Below are 12,969 nucleotides of genomic sequence, written 5' to 3'. Positions count from 1 at the left end.
AATGGAGCTGCCTCTGTGACAACAGTTTGCCATGAGTTAAATGTGTACCTCTCTCAGTGAACAACAGTTTGCGCGTTCGATAAGTGGAGCCGGCTGCTTGATTTAAATATTGTAATGGAAGAAAAGTGCAGATGTTTATTTGAAGAATAGATTGCTATGCCAGAAAAGTGGAGCTCTCTCTGTGAATAAGAGATTGCAATGTTATGTCTGTGCAGCTGTCTCTCCGAGTAATAGATTGTGATGTTAGAAACTGTAATAATGATCATCTTTTATTGTCACAAGTATGAAGTTACTATGAAAAGCCTCTAGTCGCCTCATTCTGCCGCCTGTTCGGGGAAGCCGATACTGGAATTGAATCCGCGCTGCTGGCATTGTTCTGCATTACAAATCAGTTGTCTAGCCCACTGGGCGCAACCGGCCAGCCCAAGTGGAGCTGTCTCTGTGAACAAAACATTGCAATGTTAGAACAGTGGAGGTGACTGTTCAATAATTGATTGTGATGTCAGAACAGTAGAGCTGTCTCCGTGAACAATAGTTTGCAATGTCAGAACAGTGGAACTGTCTCTTTGAACAACAGATTGGAAAATTAGAAGACTACAGCTTTCTTCGTGAATATTAGATTGTAATGTCAGAACAGTGGAGTTGTCTCCGAGAAAAATAGGTTGCAATGTAACAACAGCGAAGCTGATCTGTGAATAATAGAATGCAATGTCAGACAAGTGATGCTGTCTCTGTGCACAACGCATTGCAATGCTAAAATATTGTAGCTGTCTCCCTGAATAATAGATTTTAATATTATAAATTGACGTCATAGGAGACTGTGACCTGATTGGCTGAAAGGCAGACTGGGTTAAATGTGGATATCTTTGGAGTTACTGATTATATACTAGTTTTAATTTGATTTAAATTACTTTTTTGAAGGTGATTTGAGTTAAAACTTTCTAAATTAACTTCAAATACTATTTTTAAATTGACTTGAATAACTATGTTTAATTTGATTTAAATAACTAAGTTTAATTTGATTTCATATCAAGAGGGATCTATATTCAGCTTTTAAAACAAAAACAAGCTACTTAAATAGTATTAGAGACTTTGAATATCACCTGATACAAAAACATCTTTCCAAAGTTTAATTTAAAGAAATAAATAAACCATGACTGGGCAGCTCCCAGACGCCGTTGGCTCCTCTTACTCCTTGTGGCATACTGGGGACAGTTTCAGTCCACAGGGTCGGCATGTGTGCAGGAAGTGTCTCCAGTTGCAGGTCGTGAAAGCTCGAGTTTCAGAGCTGGAGCGGCGACTGAAGACACTGCAGATTTTGCGAGTCGAAGAGCATCGTGGTAAACACGTATCGAGAGGTGTTCACACTGAAGGCTCAGACGCCGCAGGCAGGAAGGGAACGGGTGACCACCAGACAGAGCAAGAGAGCTAGGCAGGTAGTGCAGGAATCTCCTGTGGCCATTCCGCTGCAGAACAGATATACCACTTTGGATACTGTTGAGCGGAATGGCCTCTCATGGTAAAACGGCAACAGCCAAACTCGTGCCACCACGGTGGTTCTGCTGCAGAGGGGAGGGGTAATTAGGGTGACAGTGCAATAGTTCTAGGAGAATCAATTGTAAGGGGAATAGAGAGGCATTTCTGTGGCCGCAAACAAGACTTCAGGATGGTATGCTGCCTCCCTGGTGCGAGCGTCAAGCATGTCTCGCAGCGGGTACAGGACATTCTGGAGAGGGTGAACAGCCAGTGGTCGTGGTACACATCGGTACAAACGACAGAGGTTAAAAAAGGGGATGAGGTCCGAAAAGCAAAATACAGGGAGCTAGGATTAAAAGTTAAGAAATCGGACCTCGAAGGTAGTGATCTCAAGATTACTACCGGTGCCACGTGCTAGTCAGAGTAGAAATGTCAGGATATATAGGATGAATACGTGGCTGAAGGGATTGTGTTAGGGGGAGGGTTTCAGATTCCTGGGGCATTGCGAGTGGTTCTGGCGGAGGTGGGCCTTTACAAACTGGACGGGTTACACATGGGCAGGACTGGAACTGATGTCCTTGGGGGCTATTTGCTAGAGCGGTTGGCGTGTGTTTAAACTAATGTGGGAGGGGGATGAGAAACGATGCAGGAAGTCGGAAGGTGGTAAAACAAGGACAGAAACAAAAGACAGTGAGGGGGAAAGTGTAAGGCAGAGAAGCCATAGTCATTGGAGCGATCCGTTTCGGCAGCAGATTGCAGTGGAGAACAGGGGAGCGGTCTCAGTGAAAAATAGATTGCGATATCTGAACAGTGTAATTTTTGAACATTGGTGCTGCCTGTCAGCACATTGTCAGCGCATCAGATCATATTGTCAGAATATGGGAGCTGTCTCTTTGAACAATAGATTCCAATGTTAACTTTTGGGCGGTCCCTTTCGGCAGAAGATTGCAATGTTAAAACAGGGGATCTCTTTCTATAAATAGGAGAGTGGAATGACAGAACAGTGGAGATGTGTCTCTGTCCCCAAATATTGCTACCTTAGAACAGTGGAGCTATTTCTGTGATCAATGGATTGCAATGGCAGAAGAGTGGAGCTGTAGCTGTGAACAGTACATTGCAATGTTAGAACAGTGGATCTCACTGTGAGAACAGCAGGTTGAAATGATTGAAAAGTGCAGCTGTCTGCGTCAGCAACACATGGCAAAGTGAGAACAGTGGGGCTGCGCCTGTGAATAATAGATTGCAAGATTACAACATTGGAGCTGTCTTTTTTTCATAATTAACTTTCTTCACAGGAACAGCCCCTACGACCCTCCAAGCCTGCACCGACCATACTGCCCGACTAAATTAAAATCTTCTACTCTTCTGGGGTCCGTTTCCCTCTATTCCCGTCCTGTTCATGTATTTGTTAAGATGGCTCTTAAACGTCACTATCATCCCTGCTTCCACCACCTGGTCCTGCAGCCTTCAAGGCACTCACTGCCCTCTGTGTAAAAAGCTTACCTCGTACATCTCTTTTACATAGAACATACAGTGCAGAAGGCGGCCATTCGGTCCATCGAGTCTGCACCGACCCATTTAAACCCTCACTTCCACCCTATCCCCGTAACCCAGTAACCCCTCCTAACCTTTTGGACATTAAGGGCAATTTAGCATGGCCAATCCACCTAACCTGCACGTCTTTGGACTGTGGGAGGAAACCGGAGCACCCGGAGGAAACCCACGCACACACGGGGAGGATGTGCAGACTCCGCACAGACAGTGACCCAGCGGGGAATCGAACCTGGGACCCTGGCGCTGTGAAGCCCCAGTGCTAGCCATATGTGCTACCGTGCTGCCCATAACATAGCACCTCGCACCTTCAACCAATGCTCCCTTGTAATTGACCCCTCTATCCTGGGAAAAAGTCTCTGACTATCCACCCTGTCTATGCCTCTCATAATTTTGTAGACCTCTATCAGGTCGTCCCTCAGCCTCCTTCGTTTTATTGAGAACAAACCAAGTGTCTTCTACCTCTCCTCATAGCTAATGCCCACCATACCATACCAGGCAACAGCTTGGTAAATCTCTTCTCCACCCTCTCTAAAGCCTCCACATCCTTCTGATACAGTGGCGACCAGAATTGAACACTATACTCCAAGTGTGGCCTAACTAAGGTACTATACAGATGTACCATGACTTGCCAATTTTTACCCTCAATGCCCCGGCCAAGGAAGGCAAACATGCCGTATGCCTTCTTGACTACTATCTCCACCTCTGTTGCCCCTTTCAGTGACCTGTGAACCTGTACACCGATATCTCTCTGACTGTCAATACTCTTGAGGGCTCTACAATTCACTCTTTGTTCCCTACCTGCATTGGACCCTCGGAAATGCATTACATCGCATTTTTCCGGATTCAACTCCATTGCCATCTCGCCGCCCAAGTCTCCAAACGATCTAAATCCTGCTGTATCTTCTGACAGTCCTCATCGCTATCCGCAATTCCAGCAATATTTATGTCGTCCGCAAATTTACTAATCAGACCAGTTACATTTTCCTCCAAATCATTTATATATACCACGAACAGCAAAGATCCCAGCGCTGGTCACTGCGGAACAACACTAGTCACAGTCCTCGAATCAGAAAAGCACCCTTCCATTGCTACACTCTGCATTCTATGACCTACCCCGCTCTGTGTCCATCTTGCCAGCTCACCGCTGATCCCGTGTGACTTCACCTTTTGTACCAGTCTGCCATGAGGGATCTTGCCAAAGGCCTTACTGAAGTCCATATAGACAACATCCACTGACCTACCTGCATCAATGATCTGTTTGCTATCCTCGAAAAAGTCTATCAAGTTAGTGAGACACGACCTCCACTTCACTAAACTGTGCTGCCTCTCGCTAATACGACCACTTTCTTCCAAATGGAAGTCGATCCAGTCTCTCAGAATTCTCTCCAGTAATTTCCCTCCCACTGACGTAAGGCTCACCGACCTGTAGTTCCCTGGATTATCCTAGCTACCCTTCTTAAACAAAGGAACAACATTGGATATTCTCCAGTCCTCCGGGACATCACCTGAAGACATGAGGATCCAAAGATTTCTGTCAAGGCCTCAGCAATATCCCCTCTTGCCTCCTTCAGTATTCTGGGGTAGATGCCATAAGGCCATGGGGACCTATCCACCTTAGTATTTTTCAAGGCGCCTACGCCTCGGTCTTGTTGGGTCCCAATGTGACCCAGGCTATCTACACACCCTTCTCCAGTCTCAACATCCACGGATTCCTTCTCTTTGGTGAATACTGATGCAACGTATTCATTTAGTACCTCGCCCATTTCCTCTGGCTCCACAACTAGATTCCCTCCCTGTCCTTCAGTGGCCAACCCTATCCCTGGCTATCCTTTTGCTTTTTATGTACGTGTAAAAAGCCTTGGGGTTTTCCTTAAGCTTATTTGCCAATGACTTTTAGTGATCCCTTTTTGCACTCCTGACACCTTGCTTCAGTTCCTTTCTACTTTCCTTTTATTCCATATAGGCTTCATCTGTTCGCAGCATTCTAGCCCTGAAGAATGCCTCATTTTTCTTTTTGATGAGGCCTACAATATCTCTCGTTTTCAATATATCCCAGTGTGCCATATGTATCCTTCTTTCTCACAGGAACATACTGGTCCTGAATACCTATCAACTGACCTTTGATAGCCTCCCACATGTCAGATGTTGATTTACCCTCAAACATCCGCCCCCAATCTGTATTGTTCAGTTCCCGCCTAATATTGTTATGATTCGCCTTCCCCCAATTTAACGCATTCAACCTAGGACCACTCTTATCTTCGTCCACCGGCACTGTAAAACTTACTGGATTGTAGTCACTGTTACAGAAATGCTCCCCTACTGAAATATGTACCACCTGACGGGCTCAATATGTTCCAAAGTTAGAACACTGCAGCGATCCCTTCTGGAAGCAGATTGCTATCCAGATCAGGGGAGTGTACTCTGAGAGAATAGATTGCAAATTCTCTACAGTGGAGCAGTTTCTGTCAATGATGGATTGCATTTTTAGTACAATGGAGCTCTCGCTGTGTCGAACAGATTACAATGTTAGCATAGTAGAGCTGTTTCTGTGAAAAAATGATTCCAATGTTAGAACTGCAGATGTGTCTGTGTGAAAAATAGATTGCAACGGCTAACAGTGAAACTGTTTCTGTGAACAGTGGATTGCAATTCTAGAAGAGGGAGCTGTGCCTGCGGACAACAGATTGCAATGATAGAACAGTGTGGTTGTCTATGTGAAAACCAGAGTGCAATGTTAGATCACTGAGGCTGTTTCTGCGCATAAAAGATTGCAATGTTAGAACATTAGATCTGTCTCTTTAAACAATATTAGAATGTTGGACTGGCCCCTTTTGGCATCAGATTGCAATGCAAAACATGGGATCGGTCATTGTAAACAATAGATTGTAATTTCACTACAATGGTGCATTCGGTGTGAACACCAGATTGCAATATTAGAAAAGTGGAGCTGTATCTGTGCACAACACATTGCAACATCGGAAAAGTGCAGCTGCCCCGTGAACAATCGAATGCAATATTAGATAGAACAGTGGAGCTGTTTCAGTGAAGAATGGATTCCAATTTTAGAATAGTAGAGCTGTGTCTGTAAGCAATGGATTGCAACGGTAGCACAATAGGAAGTTGCTGCGAACAACAGATTACAACTTTTGATAAGTGGGCTGTCTCTGTGAACAATATATTGCAACGTTAGATCAGTGGAACTGTCTGCGTGAACAATCGATTACAATGTTAGAACATTGGAACGGGCCCTATCGGCATCAGATTGCAATGCAGAACAGGGGAGTGATCTCTGTGAACAATTTAATTGGAATGTCAGAGCATTGTAGCAGTGTCTTTGAAGGAGCTGTCCCATTCGGCATCAGACTGCAACGGTAGAACAGTGTGTCTCTCTGTCTGTGAAAAGTAGATTGTAAAGTCAGAACAGTGGATCTGTCTCTCTGCCCAACAGATGGAAACGTTAAAACAGTGGAGCTGTTACAACTCTGGACGGGTCTGTGCGACTGATAGCTTGCAATGTCCGAGCAGAGTATCTGTTTCTGAGAACAGTTGATTGCGATTTTAGATTGGTGGAGCTGTCTCTGTGGAGAACAGATGGCAATCATGGAATTGTGGATATGTTGTGTAAACAACAGACTACAATGTGAGAACAACGGACCTGTCTGTGGAAGCAACAGATTGCAATGTTAGAAGAAGGGGCTGTCTTTGTGAAAAATAGATTGCAAAATCAGGACTGTGAAGCTGTCTGCGTGAATAATAGATTGTAATGTCAGAACAGTGGACCTGTCTCTGTTGTGATGGGCCAGGGTTTACAGAACACCAAAGTATATCATGGAGTTCATCTGACCAACAACGTTTTAAAGATTTTGGTTATGGTTTACAGGTGTGATGCAACAGAGATCGAAATAGTTTTTTAAAAAACAATGTTTACTCTATGAAACCAGTTCACATTTTATAAACATAAGAACATAAGAACTAGGAACAGTAGTAGGCCAGCTGGCCCCTCGGGCCTGCTCCGCCATTCAATGAGATCATGGCTGATCTTTGTGGACTCAGCTCCACTCTCCAGCCCGTACACCATATCCCCGAATCACTTTATTCTTTCGAAAGGTATCTATCTTTTTCTTAAAAACGTTTAAAGAAGGAGCCTCAACTGCTTCACTGGGAAAGGAATTCCAGAGTTTCACAACCCTTTGGGTGAAGAAGTTCCACCTAATCTCGGTCCTAAATCTACTTCCCCTTATTTTGAGGCTATGCCCCCTAGTTCTGCTTTCCCCGACCAGTGGAAACAACCTGCCCGCATTTTTCCTATCTATTCCCTTCATAATTTTGTATGTTTCAATAAGATCCCCCCGCATCCTTCTTAACTCCAATGAGTACAGTCCCAGTCTACTCAACCTCTCGTCATAATCTAATCCCCTCAACTCTGGGATCAACCTAGTGAATCTCCTCTGCACTCCCTCCAGTGCCAATATGTCCTTTCTCAGGGAAGGAGACCAACATTGAACACAATACTCCAGATGTGGCCTCACCAACACCATACACAATTGCAGGATAACCTCCCTAGTCTTGAACTCCATCCCGCTAGCAATGAAAGGCACAACTCGATTAGCCTTCTTAATCACCTGTTGCACATGCACACCAACTTTTTGCGACTCGTGCACCAGCACACCCAGGTCCCTCTGTACAGCAGCATGTTTTAACATCTTACCGTTTACATAATAATCCATTCTGCTGTTATTCCTCCCAAAATGGATAGCCTCACACTTGGCAACATTGAATTCCATCTGCCAGACCCTAGCCCATTCACCTAACCTATCCAAATCCTTCTGCAGACTTCCGGTATCCTCTGCACTTTTTGCTTTACCACTCATCTTAGTGTCGTCTGCAAACTTTGCCACATTGTACTTGGTCCCCAACTCCAAATCATCTATGTAAATTGTGAACAACTGCGGGCCCAACACTGATCCTTGAGGGACCCCACTAGTTACAGGTTGCCAACCACAGAAACACCCATTTATCCCCACTCTCTGCTTTTTGTTTGTTAACCAATCCTCTACCCATGCTACCACTTTACCCTCAATGTCATGCATCTTTAGTTGATGCAGCAACCTTTTGTGTGACACCTTGTCAAAAGCTTTCTGGAAATCCAGATACACCACATCCATTGCCTCCCCGTTATCTACTGCACTGGTAACGTCCTCAAAAAATTCTACCAAATTAGTCAGACACGACCTATCCTTTATGAACCCATGCTGCGTCTGCCCAATGCGACAATTTCCCTCCAGGTGCCCCGCTATTTCCTCCTTAGTGATAGATTCCAGCATTTTCCCTACAACCGAAGTTAAGCTTACCGGCCTATAATTACCCGCTTTCTGCCGACCTCCTTTTTTAAACAGTGGAGTCACGTTTGCTACTTTCCAATCCTCTGGGACCACCGCAGAGTCTAGTGAATTTTTATAAATTATCACTAGTGCGTTTACAATTTGCCTAGTCATCTCTTTTAACACTCTGGGATGCATTCCATCAGGACCAGTAGACTTGTCTACCTTTAGCCCATTAGCTTACCCAATACTTCCTACTTAGTGATTACAATCATCTCAAGGTCCTCACCGATCATATCTTTATTTCCATCAGTCACTAGCATGTTATTTGTTTCTTTCACTGTTAAGACTGACCCAAAAAACCTGTTCAGCTCCTCAGCCATTTCCCCGTCTCCAATTATTACATCTCCCTTCTCATCTTCCAAAGGACCAATATTTACCTAAGCCACTCTTTTTTGTCTTATATATTTGTAGAAGCTTTTACTATCTGCTTTTATGTTCTGAGCAAGTTTACTTTCATTGTCTACCTTACTCTTCTTTATAGCTTTTTAGTAGCTTTCTGTTGTCCCCTAAAGACTTCCCAGTCCTCTAGTCTCCCACTAATCTTTGCTACTTTGTATGCTTTTTCCTTAAATTTGATACTCTCCGTTATTTCCTAAGATATCCACGGTCGATTTTCCCCTTTCTACCGTCTTTCTTTTTTGTCGGGATGAACCTTTCCTGAACACTGTGAAAAATCGCTCGGAAGGTTGTCCACCGTTCCTCAACTGCTTCACCATGAAGTCTTTGCTCCCAGTCTACCTTAGCTAGTTCTTCTCTCATCCCATTGTAATCGCCTTTGTTTAACCACAAAACACAAGTGTTTGATTTCACCTTGTCATCCTCCAACTGTATTTTAAATTCCACCATATTGTGGTCGCTCCTTCCAAGAGGATCCCGAACTATGAGATCATTAATCAATCCTACCTCATTACACAGGACCAGATCTAGGACCGCTTGGATATTTCACTCCCAGTCGTGACCATCTTTTAACCATGTTTCAGTAATGGCCACTAAATCATAGTCATTCACGATGATTTGCGTCATCAACTCATTCACCTTATTTCGTATACTACGAGCATTCAGGTAAAGTACACTTATGCTGTTTTTTATGTCTTTTTCATGAACCTAACACCTTGATCAGTAACTTTTCGCAATTAATGTTTCCTCTTACCCTTTCTCCTAATTGTCCTTGTCTTTGAACCCATATCTCTACATAATAACCTGTCACGTAAGCTGCTGCCTTGCTCTCCATTGTCCATTATACTGTCCATAGCTTTACCCTTCCCTTCCCCCCAACTTGCTAGTTTAAAGTCTTTGTGACCAACCTATTTATCCTATTCGCTAGAACACTGGTCCCAGAATGGTTCAGGTGAAGACCGCCCCAACGGCACAGGTCCCTTCTGCCCCAGTACTGATGCCAATGCCCCATGAAATGGAATCCCTCTTTCCCGCACCGGTAACCAATTTATCAACTATCAACACTAATACACCCCCCCCCCCACTCAAAAGATACAGTATTCTATAGGTAACCCTTAGTTTATATCCAAACATCTATAAGTCCATAAGTGCGCGATGGTGGTATAGTAGTGAGCATAGCTGCCTTCCAAGCAGTTGACCCGGGTTCGATTACCGGCCATCACAGTAATAATTTGATCGGAATATTTCGGGGCTGGTTTAGCACAGCGGACGACACAGCTGACATGTAATAAAGAACAAGGCCAGCAGCGCAGCTTCAATTCCCGTACCGGCCTCCCCGGACAGCGTCGGAATGTGAAGACTAAGGGCTTTTCACAGTAGCATCATTGGAACTTACTTGTGACAATAAGCGATTATTATTATTAAGTCGCAGACCCTTTTTAACACAGACAGTAGGTTTGCATTCCTTACAGAAATAGATAGTACTTTGAAATCATCAAGTGACCTGGAGACATTCGTTAGCATGCAAAGAGAGAGACCTAAATACACCTCCTTGGTTTGAATGAAGCTGTCCAACAGAAAAGGAAACTGAAACTCAGAGTCAAAATCCCTTCGAGCTCAAAACGAAAGTAAATATCAGAGACAGAACCCAGCTCCACCCACATACTGGCAACACTGTAGCCACTTGAGAAGACCAAAATTTATTTTAGTGACAGTCCCATGACATTCTTTCGAACAGATTACAACGTTAGAACAGTGGATCTGCTGCCTCTGAGAACAATGGATTGTAATTTTAGAACTGTGGGACTGTGTGAATAATCGATTGCAATGTTAGAACAGTGGAGTACTTTCTGTGAACAACAGATTGCATTGTTAGAACAGTGGAGCTGTCTCTGTGAAAAATAGATTGCAAATTTAGAACTGTGGACGTGTCTTTGTGAACAACAGATTGTAATGTTACAACATTGGAGTTGTTTTTGTGAACAATAGGTTGTCTGAGAGATGTTTTTTGGAGCAGCTTTTGACAGAGCCTACGATGGAACAGGAAATTCTGGGTGTATTTATGTGCAATGAGGCAGACTTGATCAGGGAACTTAAGGTGAAGTAAACCGTAGTGAGCAGTCACCACAATATGATAGAATTTACCCTGAGGTTTGAGAGGGGAAGCTACAATCAGATACAACGGTATTACAATTAAATAAGGGTAAATACAAATACATGTGGGAGGAGCTGGCCAGAGTTGATTGGAAAAGTAGCCGAGCAGGGAAGATAGTGGAACAACAATCGCAGAATATTTGCGAGTTTTTCGGGGGACACAACATAAATTCATTCGAAGCAGGAGGAAACATACTAAAGGGAGGACAAGGCATCCATGGCAGACGAGAGAAGTCAAGAACAGCAGAAAAGCAAAAGAAGAAGCATACAAAGTAGCGAGAATTGTTGGGAAGCCAGAGGATTGGGAAGCCTAAAAGCGGGTAGAGGACAACTAAAAAAGTATTAAGGGAGGAACTGTTTAATATGAGTGAAAGCTAGCTAGTAATATAAAGGAAGATAGAAAGATGTTATTGTAATATATAAAACCTAAGAGAGAGGCTGAAAATAAACATTGGATCACTGGAATATGTGGCTGGAGAATGAATAATAGGAAACAAAGAAATAGCAGAAGAACAGAATCGTTACTTTTTATCCATCTCCACGGTCGAAGATACCAGTGGGATGCCAGAGCTCCATGAGAACCATGGGGCAGAGGTGAGTGAAGTGACCATCACTAAGAAGAGGTTTCTGGGCAAACCGAAAGGCCTGAAGGTGGTTAAATCAACTGGACCGGATGGACGACAACCCAGGGTTCTAACAGAGACAGCTGATAAAATTGTGGAGGAATTGCTGGTGATATTTTCGGAATCACTGGAGGCAGGAAGGGTGCCAGAGGACTGGAAAGCGGCTAACGTAACACCGCTGTTTACGAGCGGAGGGAGACAGAAGAACGGAAACTATTGGCCGGCCAGCCTGAATTCGGTCATTGGTAAGATTTTAGAGTCCATTGTTAATGATGAGATCGCGGTAACTTGATCAAGCTTCGTCAAGGGGAGGTCATGTCTGACTAATCTGTTACAGGTCTTTGAGGAAGTAACAACGAAGTTAGAGAAAGGAGAACCAGTGGAAGTGATTTATTTAGATTTTCAGAGGTCCTTTGACGAGTTGCCGCATAGGACACTGTTCAATAAGTTGTGAAAAATTGAAGTGGAATTTTAGAATATTGGAGCTCTGTTTGTGAACAACAGATAACAATGTCAGAACATTGAAACATAGAAAAATACCTTCCAATGTCAACATTGAAACTCTCCCTTTCGACATCAGATTGAAGTGTTTGAACAGTGGAGCTCTTTTTGTGATCAATGGATTGCAACGTCAGAACAGTTGAGCTGCCGCTGTGAACAACATATTGCAATGATCGATCTGTGGAGGTATCTGCGTGAGCGATATTTTGAAATGTCCGAACAGTGGATAATTTTCTGTGAACATCAGATTGCAATTTTAGAGTAATGAAGCGGTCTGTGTGAACTGCAGATTGCAATGTTAGAACAGTGGAGCTGACTCTCTGAATAACAGATTGCAACTTTAGAACTTTGGGGCTGGCTCTGTGAATGATAGATTGCAATGATAAAAAAGTTGTACTATCCCTGTGAATAACAGATTGCAATTGTAGAATATTAGTGTTGTCTGTGTGACGAACAGATTGCAATTTCAGAACATTGGTGTTCTCTCTGTGAACAATAGATGCCTATGTCAGAACAGTGGACCGGTCCCTTTCGGCACCCGGTTGCAATGCAAAACATGGAAGCGCTCTCTGTGAACAAAACATTGAACTTTCGCTACAGTGTAGCTGTCCCTGCGGACAAGACATTGCAAAATCAGAACAGTGGAGCAGTTTATGTGAATAATGGATTGCAATGTTAGAACAGTGGAGCTCTCGCTGTGACCAACATATTGAAGTTTTACATCAGTGGAGCGGTTTCTGTAAATAATGGATTGCAATTTTAGAATTGTGGACCTGTCTCTGTGCAACGGTAAAACAGTGAAGAAGTCGCGGTGAACAGTAGATTGAATCTTTCGGACAGTGTGGTTGTCTCTGAGAATAATAGATTGCAATGTTGCAATC

The sequence above is a fragment of the Scyliorhinus torazame genome, chromosome 26, assembly GCF_047496885.1.
Source record: "Scyliorhinus torazame isolate Kashiwa2021f chromosome 26, sScyTor2.1, whole genome shotgun sequence".
In the NCBI taxonomy this organism is placed as follows: Eukaryota; Metazoa; Chordata; class Chondrichthyes; order Carcharhiniformes; family Scyliorhinidae; genus Scyliorhinus; species Scyliorhinus torazame.
This window is presented reverse-complemented; position numbering follows the sequence as displayed.